Source organism: Mauremys reevesii, linkage group 2 (assembly GCF_016161935.1).
Source record: "Mauremys reevesii isolate NIE-2019 linkage group 2, ASM1616193v1, whole genome shotgun sequence".
Lineage (NCBI taxonomy): Eukaryota > Metazoa > Chordata > Testudines > Geoemydidae > Mauremys > Mauremys reevesii.
The window spans coordinates 54695918-54709129 of record NC_052624.1 but is presented as its reverse complement, the minus strand read 5'-3'; the positions used below and the strand labels follow the sequence as shown (position 1 = coordinate 54709129).

The window sequence follows — 13212 nt, the reverse complement described above, 5'->3', positions numbered from 1 at the left end:
TGATGAGAAACAGTCAAATGAAAAAAAGTCTCATTCAATTACATCATGTAATGGGAGACCACTAAAAAGTGACACGTTTTTAAAGTGCTTATATACCAATGCTAGAAGTCTAAATAATAAGATGGGTGAACTAGAGTGCCTCATATGAGGATATTGATATTATAGGCATCACAGAAACTTGGTGGGATGAGGATAATCAATGGTACACAATAATACTAGGGTACAAAATATAATGGAAGCACAGAACATGTTGTGCTGGTGGGGAGTGACACTATATGTGAAAGAAAGCATAGAATCAAATGAAGTAAAAATCTTAAATGAACCAAACTGTACCATAGAATCTCTATGGATAGTAATTCCATGCTCGAATAAGAAGAATATAGCAGTAGGGATATATTACCGACCACCTGACCAGGATGGTGATAGTCACTGTGAAATGCTCAGGGAGATTAGAGAGGCTATTAAAATAAAAACTCAATAATAATGGGGGATTTCAACTATCCCCATGTTGACTGGGTACATATCACCTCAGGACGAGATGTCGATACAAAGTTTCTTGACACCTTCAATAACTGCTTCTTGGAGCAGCTAGTCCTGTAACCCACAAGAGGAGAGGCAATTCTTGATTTAGTTCTAAGTGGAACACCGGATCATGTCCAAGAGGTGAATATAGCTGGACCGCTTGGTAATAATGACCATAATATTAAATTTAACATTGCTGTGGCGGGGAAAACACCAAAGCAGCCTAACACTGTAGCATTGGAACAGCTGCTGTACCAGGAGAGATTAATAAAACTTGGACTTTTTAATTTGGAAAAGAGACAACTAAGGGGGGATATGCTAGAGGTCTATAAAATCATGACGGGTGTGGAGAGAGTAAATAAGGAAGTGTTATTTACAGCTTCTCATAACATAAGAACTAGGCGTCACCAAATGAAATTAATAGGCAGCAGGTTTAAAACAAACAAAAGGAAGTATTTCTTCACAACACACAGTCAACCTGTGATCCCTTGATGATTACCTGTTCTGTTTGTTCCCTCTGGGGCACCTGACATTGACCGCTGTCGGAAGACATGATACTGGGCTAGATGGACCTTTGGTCTGACCCAGTACAGCTGTTGTTATGTTCTTATGTTCTTAACTGGAACCAGGAGGAGAATTACCTGTGAAAGTACTGGATGGGATGCCCATGTGTGTATTTGTTTCTCTCCAGTGGCTGCTCTTACCCAAATGCTGTTGGTAAGCGTTACCTTAGTGTCTGCAGTACTCCGTAAAGTGGTTAAAGGAAATTGCCATTTTTGAAGGGTGATCACTGTGCCTGTCAAATATCAATTGCTAAGAGGGCTCACCTATGGATTTTGTGAATGAATTTCATAGAATCAAAGAAATGTAGGACTTGGAGGGACCTTGATAGGTCAACTGGTCCAGTCCCCTGCAGTGAGGCAATTACCTCCTGTAGCGGGGTGGCTACCCGCTCCTGCCCTTTGGGGCTTTAAAACAGCCCTGGGAAGGGGCTTTAGGCTGGGCTGATTGGGGAAGTGGCTGCAGCTGAGCCACACCCCAATCAGGCCACAGCTGGCCCTAAAAAAGGCCAGGGAAGCCAGAAGTACAGACAGTCTCTCTCTCTGCATGTAGAGGGAGATGGGCCTGGCTGAAGGAGCTAGAAACAAGGTACCTGGGTGAAGCAGGACTGGGGAAAGGCTACGGAGCTGGGGAGCTCCAGCCTGGAAAGCCCCAGGCTGCGGCCTAGCGAAGGGCTAACAGGTACTGGGGGTTGCAGAGGGCAGCCCAGGGGTAGGCCAAAGCAGCAGGTCCAAACCCCTTTGCCTGTGATGAGTAGGCTGATACTGCAGTCTGCCCCAGAGTGTGGAGCTAGACAATGACTGGCAGTAGCCAATACTGAGGCAAGGTGGGGATAGAGGGTGGGGGTTCCCCAAGGAGGGGAGCCCCAGAGAGAAAGGGGTTACTGCCAGGGGCAGCACCCCATGTGAAAGAGCACCGTGTCCAGGGAGGGACACGGGGGCCAGAGGACAGGCAGATCACCGGCCTGCAGAGGGCGCTCCATCGCTGGAACGAGCTAATTCCCGGAGTCACCAGCAGGAGGCACCGCAGGGGTGAGTCCGACCCATCTACACCTCCCTAGGTAATTTGTTCCAGTGTTTAACTACCCTTACAGTTAGGAAGTTTTCCCTAATGTCTAACCTAAATCTTCCTGGCTGCAATTTAAGCCCATTACTTCTTGCCCTGTCCTCAGTGGTTAAAGATCAGTAATTTATTACCCTCCTCTTTGTAACAACCATTTATGTACATGAAGACTGTTATCATGTACCCCCTCAGTCTTCTCATCTCCAGACTAAACAAACCCTTTTTTTCCTCAGTCTTTCCTTGTAGGTCATGTGTTCTAGACCTTTAAACTTTTTTGTTGCTCTCCTTTGAACTTTCTCCAGTTCGTCCATATCTTTCCTGAAGTGTGGTACCCAGAACTGGACATACTACTCCAGTTGAGGTCTTATCTGTGCTGAGTAGAGTGGAAGAATTACTTCTCATGTCTTGCTTACAATACCCCAGCTAATATGTCCCAGACAATGATTGCTTTTTTTGCAACAGTGTTACATTTTTGATCATACTTAGTTTGTGATCCACTATAACCCCAGATGCTTTTCTGTAGTACTGCTTCCTAGGCAGTCATTTCCCATTCTGTATTTGTGCAACTGATTATTGCTTCCTAAATGTAGCACTTTGCATTTGTCCTTATTGAATTTCATCCTATATATTTCAGACTCTTTCTCTAGTTTGTCCAGATCATTTTGAATTCTAATCCTGTCCTCCATAGTGCTTGCTCTCACAGCTTTATAAGTGAAATCTTTATACCATTATATAAATCATTTATGAAGATATTGAATAGAACCGAACCCAGAATAGATTCCAGCAGGACACCACATTTCCTTACAATTCCATTGTGAACTATCGATGACTACTCTCTGGGTATGGTTTTCCAGTCACCTTATAGTAGATTCCTCTAGGCTATATTTCCCTGGCTGTTTATGAGAAGGTCATGTGAGACTGAATCAAAAGCCTTACTAAAGTCAAGCTAAATCACATCTACTACTTTCTCTCTGTCCACAAGCCTTGTTATCCTGTCAAGAAGGATATTAGGTTGGTTTGACATAGTTTGTTCTTAACAAATCCATGTTGCCTGTTACTTACCATCTTATTATCAGCTAGGTGCTTACAAATTGATTGATTGATTAGCTCCATTATCTTTATAGGTACTGATGTTAAGCTGACTGGTCTATAATTCCCTGGTTGTCCTTATTCCCCTTTTTATAGAGAGGTACTATGTTTGCCCTTTTCTAGTCCTCTGGTATTTTTTCCATCCTCCACAAGTTCTCAAAGATAATTGCTAATGGCTCAGAGATCTCTTCAGCCAGCTGCTTAAGTATTCTAGGATCTACCATTTAAAGTGATGTTCACTTTGTTAGTCATCCAATCACTGCTAACTTTTTTGGTGAAAACTGAAGCAAAAAAGGCATTTAACACTTTGGCTATTACTGCATTTTTCTGTTATAGTCTTTTCATCCTCATCGAGTAATGGGCCTACCCTGTCCATGGTCTTCCTCTTGCTTCTTGTGTATTTGTAAAATGCTTTTTTGTTACCCTTTATATCCCTAGCTAGTTTAATCTCATTTTGTGCCTTGTCCTTTATAATTTTGTTCTTACATTCTTGTGTGTTTTTTATATTCATCCTTTGTAATTTGACCTAGTTTCCACTTTTTGTATGATTCTTATTTCTACAAGTCACAATTTTAATATATTTTGTTGTGTCCCAGAGCTCGGCCCAAAGTAATTATTGCCTCTCACAGTTATCCTCCAAGGTTCTTCCATTACTCAATATTTTTTATTTGAAATACATCATCAGTTTTTCTAAAAGTTATAAATTTTAAACATAAAAGATAAGAACGCCATAAGAAATTGCTTATTTAAATGTTTAATTTTTATAATTATTTTAAAAAAATAATGTACTCAGTGTCTTCAGAAATTGAAAAGTTTGTTTCTTAAACTACATGTTCTTCTTCGAGTGATTGCTCATATCCATTCCATGTAGGTGTGTGCGCACCGCGTGCACGTTCGCCGGAAGACTTTTACCCTAGCAACTCAGTGGGTCGGCTGGGCGTCCCCTGGAGTGGCGCCACCATGGCGCCGGATATATACACCAGCCGACCCACCCACTCCTCAGTTCCTTCTTACTGCCCGTGTCGGTCATTGGAACAGTGGAGCGCGGCTTAGCTGACCTCCACTTCCCTAGCTACTCGTAGTTTCTCTTGTTAAGTAGATAGTTCAGACATTTATAGTTGTAGTTAACTTTATTTGTTTGTAGTATAGTATAGTGTATTTATTTCACAGGGTTCGGGGTTTATCCCTTTTCCCTCACCCGGTGCCGGGTCCGATGCCCGGTCCACAGGGTTTTATAATGCTCGGCCGGCCACAAGCCGATGCCGACAAGAGATCCTCTCCTAAGTGCCTTGAGGAATCTCACCACATGGATAAGTGCCGCATTTGTGAGGCCTTTAATCCGAGAACAAAGGGGAGCAGGACTTTCGTCCCAAACAGCTCCTGAGGGAGGCAGCTCTTGCTCCTCCGCTCTCGGCACCGAGCGCCGGTTAATCTTCAAGGAGCGCTCCCTCGGCACCGGATCGCCGTTACCGCCAAGGCCTCTCGGCGCCGACCGTCGCTGGCTCCGACGTCCACTCAGCCTGGAGGATGAAAAGGCACAATATCCTTGCTGCGTCCGAGCCGCCTGCTCCGCAGCCCGAGTGCTCTACTACATCGCACTACCCGGCACCGGTAACTGCTGCGGCACCGACTATCAGCACTGTAGACTCCGGACATGCAGGAGCCGTTGAGTTCAGCACCTGAACGCTCCCCGATGCGAGCTGTGGTTGTGCTCACTACTCCCTCTACGCAGGACACATTTCCACAGCGAGGGTGTTAATGGCAAGGGCAGAACCTGCGCTGCCTTGACCCCCGGTACCGCCGGTGCGGGTTATATTGTCTATTGGTGAGCCTGTCTTGCTCACGCCACCCAGTGTCGGCACCACAGAGCGGCACCGTTCACGATAGCAGTCCCGCAGATGTTCTCGGTCCTGTCACCAAGCCGGTGCCGGCACCGTTCCCCATATCGGTACCGGTCGTACCCGCGGCACCAATCAGCGGCCCGTTCCCCGACCTGGTACACTCGGTGCAGATCCAGCTCCCGGCACCGCTCCAGGCACTGGACTCACGTAACCACTCCCGGCGTCGAGCCTCGAGATCTCGGCCAGCCTCTCGGCATTGCTCCAGTCGCAGGTCCCATTCTCGCTCCCGGTACCGGTAGGCCTCACGGTACCGATTCCCGGTGCCGCGCCGAGCGCCATGAGCTGGAGAGGGAGACTCCGCTCAGGGCTTTAACTTCTCCATGGCCATCCATTCGGATGTGCACACCAGAGTCTTCCGGGTGTTCCAGGACAGGAGCCTGAACCCCATCAGTGGCTGCCCTGTACATCTTGGGAGCGCCCACCTGTGCTCCCATCGCGCTCTGTTCCGTCAGAGCACTGGGTACCAGGGGCGACAGTTAGTCGTCCCCCTCCGACCGGTACAGCGGGAGTCCGGTTCTGCCACCGGATTCCCACATCCCAACAGATCAGCAGGTTGTCCAGGAGCGTGAGCCCACACAAGACCCACTTGCCCCGGTTTTTCGTCTGCCCCCTCCCCAGATGAGGCAGTGGCAGAAGCGTGCTCCTTGGGCCCTCCCCTAATCGGCCTGGGGGCCCATCAGGACCTCCCGAGACGGGTGGCATTCACTATGAATCTCCAAGTGGCCACTATCCCGCCCGTAGGCACGGGAGTCGAATGCATGTGCATGGTATTCTCCAGGGGCGACGGGCACTTATATGTGCGTCTTTCCCCCTGCTCCCTTGTCATCTAGTGGGAGACTTTACGGAGTCGGGTTCTCAGATCTCCCGTCAAGAGTTTGATGCCCTCCTGGAAAAAGGGCTCAAAGTGGCGAGAGCTTCCCTCCACACCTTGTTGAATGTAGCGGACTCCACAGCCACGGCTCTGGCCTCGGGTGTTGCCACGAGGCGCATTTCATGGCTCCAGTTATCAAGCCTTCCCTCGCAGCTGCTGCACACTATACAGGACTTGTCCTTCAGTGACAAAGGCCTGTTCTCAAAACTGGCCCTAGGCTGCAAGGCCCAAAGGACAGCGAGGTCACTATGCACTCCCTCTCGGCATGTACATGCCGATGTCTCACAAAATCAGAGTCCTCCCAACCGCCAATCGGGCAGAAGCCTATCCCTCCTCTTCCCTCTTAGGGACCCCTCTCACGAGCAATTCCTCTTGCAAGAGGTGCGGGCGCTCCTCACCATCGGAGCTATAGAGGAGGTTCCACGGTCGAAAGGGGCATAGGTTCTAGCCCCACTAGTTCCTGATCCCCCAACGTGAAGGGAGGTCTCAGACCTATCCTAGACCTGCGGGAACTCAACCAGTTATGATATACCTGGAGTTCCGCATGGTATCCATGGGGACCGTCATCCCATCCTTGGATCCCGGAGACTGGTATGCCGCCCTCGATATGAAGGGCGCGTATTTTCCCGTCGCCATTTATCCTCCGCTCAGAAGGTACCTCCGGTTTGTGGCCAACCGTCATTTCCAGTTTACGGTCCTCCCGGTCGGCCTCTATACAGCCCCATGTGTATTCACGGTGTCTGCCTGTAGTCACCGCCCACTCCGCCACCGTCGGATATGCGTTCTCCGTGTCTGGACGCTTGGCTCATTCCAGGGACCACCGAGGCCCAAGTTACCACTCCTGTGGGCGTCGACGAGGTCCTATTCCTGCGTTTAGGCCTGAGAATCCACATAGCGAAATCCACCCGGATTCCCACTTAGGGAATACACTTAACTGAGGCCACCCGGGACTTCAGTATCGCACAGCCTGCTTACCTACGCCTTGCTTTCACGCGATGGTAACCATTGTACAAGGTTTACGGACCTTACCGGAATGTTTGGCTTGAACTTGCCGAGGTTTTCTGCGCCACATGGCTGCCTGCACGTGCATAACTGAACATGCCAGGCTTCGCCTCCGTACACTTTAACCGTGACTCACATCAGTGTACCACACGGCCAGAGACAGCATGGTCATGGTCGCCTCGATCCCCCCGAGCGTCCTAGGCTCCCTCGACTGGGGGGTCTACGCCCTCCCTGATGTGTACAGGGGTGCTGTTCCATCCTCCTCACCCTGGGTGTCCCTCAGGATGGACGCCGCCATCTCTTGACTGCGGTGCTCACTTGGGTTAGTTTCCCACTCCAGACCTTTGGTTGGCTCATCAGCCGCCCTTGCACATCAGTGTCCGGGAGTTGAGAGCAGTCTGCCTTGTCTACCAGGCGCTTCAGCAGCATCTATGAGGCTTTTGTGTCTCGGGGTTCACAGGCAACACAATGGACGCCCGTTGCATAAACAAGCACGGAGGAGCACGGTCCTCCTCTCTTTGCAGGGAGCTAGCCAGCTCCGGGACTCCTGCACAGCTCAATTGATGGACCTGGTAGCGCCCTTTCTCCTAAGGGTCCGGAACTCTCTGGCGGATCGCCTTAACAGTTCCTTCCGGTCTCTCAAGTGGTTGATTCCTCTGGATGTTATCCGTTACGTTTCCGGAACTTTGCTCTCGCGGGAACGAAACGAGAGATAAGTTCTGCTCATGCCAAGGCCTCTCCCAGGACTCGATCTTGGCTGTTTTTCTGATGCTGTAGACGAGCCGTCTGCCGTCCGCTTTCCCACCGCTCCCGCTGGTTCACAAGGTCCTGCTAGCACTCCGCAGGGACAGAGCGCATCAGATCATGATCGCTCCAGCATGGTCCCGGCAGCACTGGTACACCAAGTTGCTAGACCTGTTGGTAGCCATCCGATTCCCCTGCCTCTTTGCCCAGACCTCATGATGCTGGATCACGGCAAACTTTACCACCTAGACCTGCAATCCCTGCACATCTCCGCATGCCTGCTGCGGGCCTAAACCGATCCGAGTTACATTGTTCGGCCTCGGTCCTACAGGCTTCCCCGGGGTGGTAGGAAGCCTTCCACTCGGTTAACGTATCTGCCCAACTGGCAGTCTTCCTCTTGCTGCTACGAAACACGTTTCCCCCACAGAGGCTCCGATCTATTTCCTCTGGGATTGCCTGTGATCTTCCAACAGCAGCACCTGGTGCAGTTCATCATTAAGGGTGCACTTGGCAGCCGTCTCTACCTTCCTTCCAAGGGAGAGTGGCCGCTTTATGTTCTCGCACGCTGTGGTTTCTACGTTCCTCAAGGGCTTGGGGCATTTATGCCCCCGAGTTCACCGCCCCACCAACTCATGGGTCTCCAACCTGGTTATAAGCAGACTTATGCCTGCTCCATTCAAGTCACTGACAACATGCTCGCTGAGATACCTGTCCTGAGGGACAGTTTTTCCTTGTAGCCTTTGCATCAGCTAGGCAAGTCTCCGAGCTTGAGGCTCTCACAGTGGACCCACGGTGCACTATGTTGCATAAGGACAAGGGGCGGTTGTGACCACGTCCGGCCTTCCTCCCTAAGGTGCTGTTGACCTTTCATATCATCCAGGTTATCTTCCTTCCGGTCTTCTTTCCGAAGCCCATTCATCGCGACGGGAGCACATCTGCCCTCCCTAGACGTCCGTAGGGCGCTCGCTTTTTATGTCGAGCGGACAAGCTTTTTTGTACGCCCCCAACTCTTCGTTGTATTGGCAGACCGAATGAAGGGCCTACCTGTCTCCTCCCAGGGCTTCCCATCTTGGGTGACATCATGCATTTGCACCTCCTGTGACTTGGCCCATGTTCCGTCGAGCCACCTTACTGCTCGTTTCACCAGGGCTCACGCTTCTTCTGCTGCCTTTCCGACTCACATACCCTTCCCGGGCTATGTCGTACTGCTACCTGGTCCTCGATCCAGGCCTTTGCTCTTTGGTCTCCTGTCCAGAGATGATGCAGCCTTTGGCTCAGCAGTTTGCATTCTGTAACATCTCACTCCGACCCCACCGCCTACGTAACGCTTGGGAATCACCTACATGGAATGGATATGAGCAATCACTCGAAGAAGAAAAGACGGTTACTCACCGTTGTAACTGTTGTTCTTCGAGATGTGTTGCTCATATCCATTCCAAACCCACCCTCCTTCCCCACTGTTGGAGTAGCCGGCAAGAAGGAACTGAGGAGTGGGTGGGTCGGCTGGTGTATATATCCGGCGCCATGGTGGCGCCACTCCAGGGGGCGCCCAGCTGACCCACTGAGTTGCTAGGGTAAAAGTCTTCCGGTGAACGTGCACGCGGCGCGCACACACCTACATGGAATGGATATGAGCAACACATCTCGAAGAACAACAGTTACAATGGTGAGTAACCGTCTTTTTTTTAAGGAAAAATCGCATGACATTTAGATACAATATCTATATATCGGTGAATGTTTTTTATTTCTAGAGCCAGTCAGAATTCTGTCTAGGAAATTCTGACATTTTGAAATTTCTTTTCCTTCTGAACTGGAGTGAAAAGTCCAAATTTTTATAGAGTGGAAATTTGGAAAAATTATATTGTATTGCAGCATTTTTATATACACATAAGGAAAACCACTGCATTGCGAACCAGATTTCACAGGTTGGGAAAACATGTATACACACACACAGAGTATTAAAACAAACAAAAATGTCAAGTATACTGAATACATTCATAGACGTAAATACAGATTCCCATAATATACAGAGGAAAAGCAATGTAAAATGTTCTACATCTACAGTTAGATGTAGAACAAATCCATAGCTCTTTGTTGAGTCAGCAACTGACCTGTGAGTTAAGTACTTCTGGCCCTTAACTTCAATGAAGTTAGTCTGGATTTACACTGATGTAATTGAGACCAAATCTGGCCTTTTGTTAATAATAAATCTTCCAAACATATTAAATTCAGATAAATCAATGGAATGCATTTCCACAACTTGATCAGGTCTTCTGGACACTCTTGTATTGGCACCACTTCATAGTTTTGTTTATTATAGGCACCCATTCTCGTTCTTTAATTGTCAAGATGTTGATTCATAAAGTACCCCTCACAGCCTTGTAAGGGGGCACAAGATTTAGATGGACATTGGTACCAAGTGACTTTTTTTGTGAGGAGTCCCTCTTCCATGCAAATACTGCCATGTTAAAGATTTAAGTTTCTATATGCTTGTTCACCCGTGGGTATGCTGTTTTCTAAAAAGAACACCTGGATAGGGGAGAGAAGAAAAGGACAGCTGTGAACACTTTGTTCTGGCTGAATAAGCATGTTATATCCAAACAGTTCCTGTGGAAAGCCATAATGATGATAACTCAGGGAGGTTAGGGGGTTTGTAAGAGGACAGTAATGCTTGCAAGCACTCTGTAGACTAGTGGCGGGCAACAAGTGGCACATCAGGGCAAGCCACTGCCGGGCCACCAGACCATTTGGTTACATTTGCACGGCCGTCTGCAGCTCTCAGTGGCCACGGTTCACCATTCCTGGCCAATGGGAGCTGTGGGAAGCTGCACAGGCCTGTAAACAAATGGTCTGGCAACCCGCCAGCGGCTTGCCCTGTGTGGCCTGTGGGCTGCAGGTTGCCCACTACTGCTGTAGACAGTCCCAAGGTTGATGCTAGTACCAGCTTTCAAACCAAATTACAAGGTATATTAGCCTGGAGCCATGGGAAACCAAACTAAGATATAATGATACTAGCTTGCCTTCTTTTACATAAACACATAGCAACAGGTATATTTATATTAAAAAACAAAACAAACCCCTACACCTACAAAAACAAGCTACTGTGCAGGCTTCTCCCTCTGGGGAGAGGATGAGAAAACAAATAATAAGTGACAAATGCATTGTCAAGTTGCTTAATGCTCTACTGGCAGGTAGTCAGATACGATGGTGATACACGTAATATAAAAAGCTATAAAGACTAGAATAGAACTAGTTAACATCATGGTGTGCATTGCTCTTTCACATTTGAGAAAGGCAAATAGAAATTTAATGTTTGTCTTGTAGGTGAAATTGTCTAGATTGTGTAAAAGCAAGGGTGAAAATTTTCTCTTTCTGAAGCATAGCCATCACTTGAGCACAAGTTTTGTAAATACCCATGCTCCAGGAACCCCATGCTAATTCTTAAAGAACTACCATTTTCTCAACTGCCTGCATGACGAAGAATCGTGTGTGCGTTTGCCTTTTAACATAATCTAGTGAAGAGTTATTGTCAATCTCTGAGTGATATCTGATGTCTCTGAGCATATGCAGTTGAAGGCAGTTTGACATCTCATTTTGTTGAGGCATATGAAGAGGCATGTGAGAATGTTGTGGTGGTTAATGTGAGATTGTGGGACTGTTCTGCTGCCAGCTCTGTATGTGTTTTAAGTTAAACATTATAAGATAAATCTGTAAATTAATCTGAGTTGAGAGTGTTGTGTGGGTTGTGTGCAGGCTGATTGAAAAGATATGAAGGGAAAGAGAGGAGAAAGACATACTTTAAGTGCAAGCAGTGGTGTGAAACATATTCTTGAACTTTGAATCAAATGCCTATAACTTTGTAATGTGTGTAGAAAACATTTGTGTTAGTCCAGTGGGTTCGAAGTAAAGAAGCAGATCTCTTCTTAGGCTGAGAGGATGGTCTTGAGGCTTGCCCTGAGAAGAAGACATGGAAGAAGGACAGATTTTAGGAACAAAATCCTCTGTTTCTTCTGTATGGGAGGAGTTTTCACCCGTCCCCACATCAGACATTTCTGCAGGTGACCCTTACAAAAAGATTTTTTACTGGATATAGCTGAAATGTCAAAGAAGCATAAGAAACATGCTGTGTTGTCAATCTTAAATATACCCATAGAGTTATATAAAGATTTTTCCTAGCTCACTACTTGCAACGCAAATCCATATACTCATCATAGAGGGAGTTCAGAGTAGACTCATAAATATGAAGATGATCCTTAATTTCTCTCCACATCATCTATAAATACACTAAATTACCCAGGCTACCTTCAGGCAAAAGGAGATAATGAAACATCATTAGAATGATACAGTTGATTGTACCAGTGTCATGGCACTGGGCTCACCTAAACCTTGCCTGCATGCTGCTCCTCTCGTGACCTTTGCATAAGGTGTCTTTCGAGAAGTTGCATATATAAAAGGCCATAATTCTGTACTGAATTATACCATGTGTAACCTCTTGCATGACATGTGAAATATTACAGAATATGTCCCAAAGAATCCAACTCCTCTGTAAAAATGCCACCTCTAGCCCCTTTTTATTTATTTTTAAGGAAATGGGTTCTTAAAAGTGCATGAAGTAAACAGTTCAGAGAAATCAGTGAAAGAGAGTTCTCTAGCATTTTCAACCAAGCCTGGTTGAGACCCTTTTTCATGAAGCAAATTCACTGTCCTTTTACTTCCTCAGTGGAAGGTGCTAGGTTGACTCCTCTGTCCCCCAAAATATACTCTAACAAGCCTGTGATGTATCAGAGGGGTAGCCATGTTAGTCTGGTTCTGTAGAAGCAGCAAAGAATCCTGTGGCACCTTATAGACTAACAGACGTTTTGCAGCATGAGCTTTCGTGAGTGAATACCCACTTCTTCGGATGCAAGCAGTGGAAATTTCCAGGGGCAGGTGTATATATAAGCAAGCAAGAAGCAAGCTAGAGATAACGAGGTTAGATCAATCAGGGAGGATGAGGCCCTGTTCCAGCAGCTGAGGGGTGAAAACCAAGGGAGGAGAAACTGGTTCTGTAATTGGCAAGCCATTCACAGTCTTTGTTTAGTCCTGAGCTGATGGTGTTAAATTTGCAGATGAACTGGAGCTCAGCAGTTTCTCTTTGAAGTCTGGTCCTAAAGTTTTTTTGCTGTAGGATGGCCACCTTAAAATCTGCTATTGTGTGGCCAGGGAGGTTGAAGTGTTCTCCTACAGGTTTTTGTATATTGCCATTCCTAATGTCTGATTTGTGTCCATTTATCCTTTTCCTTAGAGACTGTCCAGTTTGGCCGATGTACATAGCAGAGGGGCATTGCTGGCATATGATGGCATATATTACATTGGTGGATGTGCAGGTCAATGAACCGGTGATGGTGTGGCTGATCTGGTTAGGTCCTGTGATGGTGTTGCTGGTGTAGATATGTGGGCAGAGTTGGCATCGAGGTTTGT

The 13212-nt window shown here is 47.4% G+C and overlaps 1 protein-coding gene across 6 annotated transcripts in view; it reads left to right on the top strand.

Annotated features, from left to right (window-relative positions):
* AGMO (alkylglycerol monooxygenase) overlaps positions 1–13212 on the top strand; it is a 515888-nt gene that overhangs the window by 113086 nt on the left and 389590 nt on the right. The window lies entirely within an intron of this gene.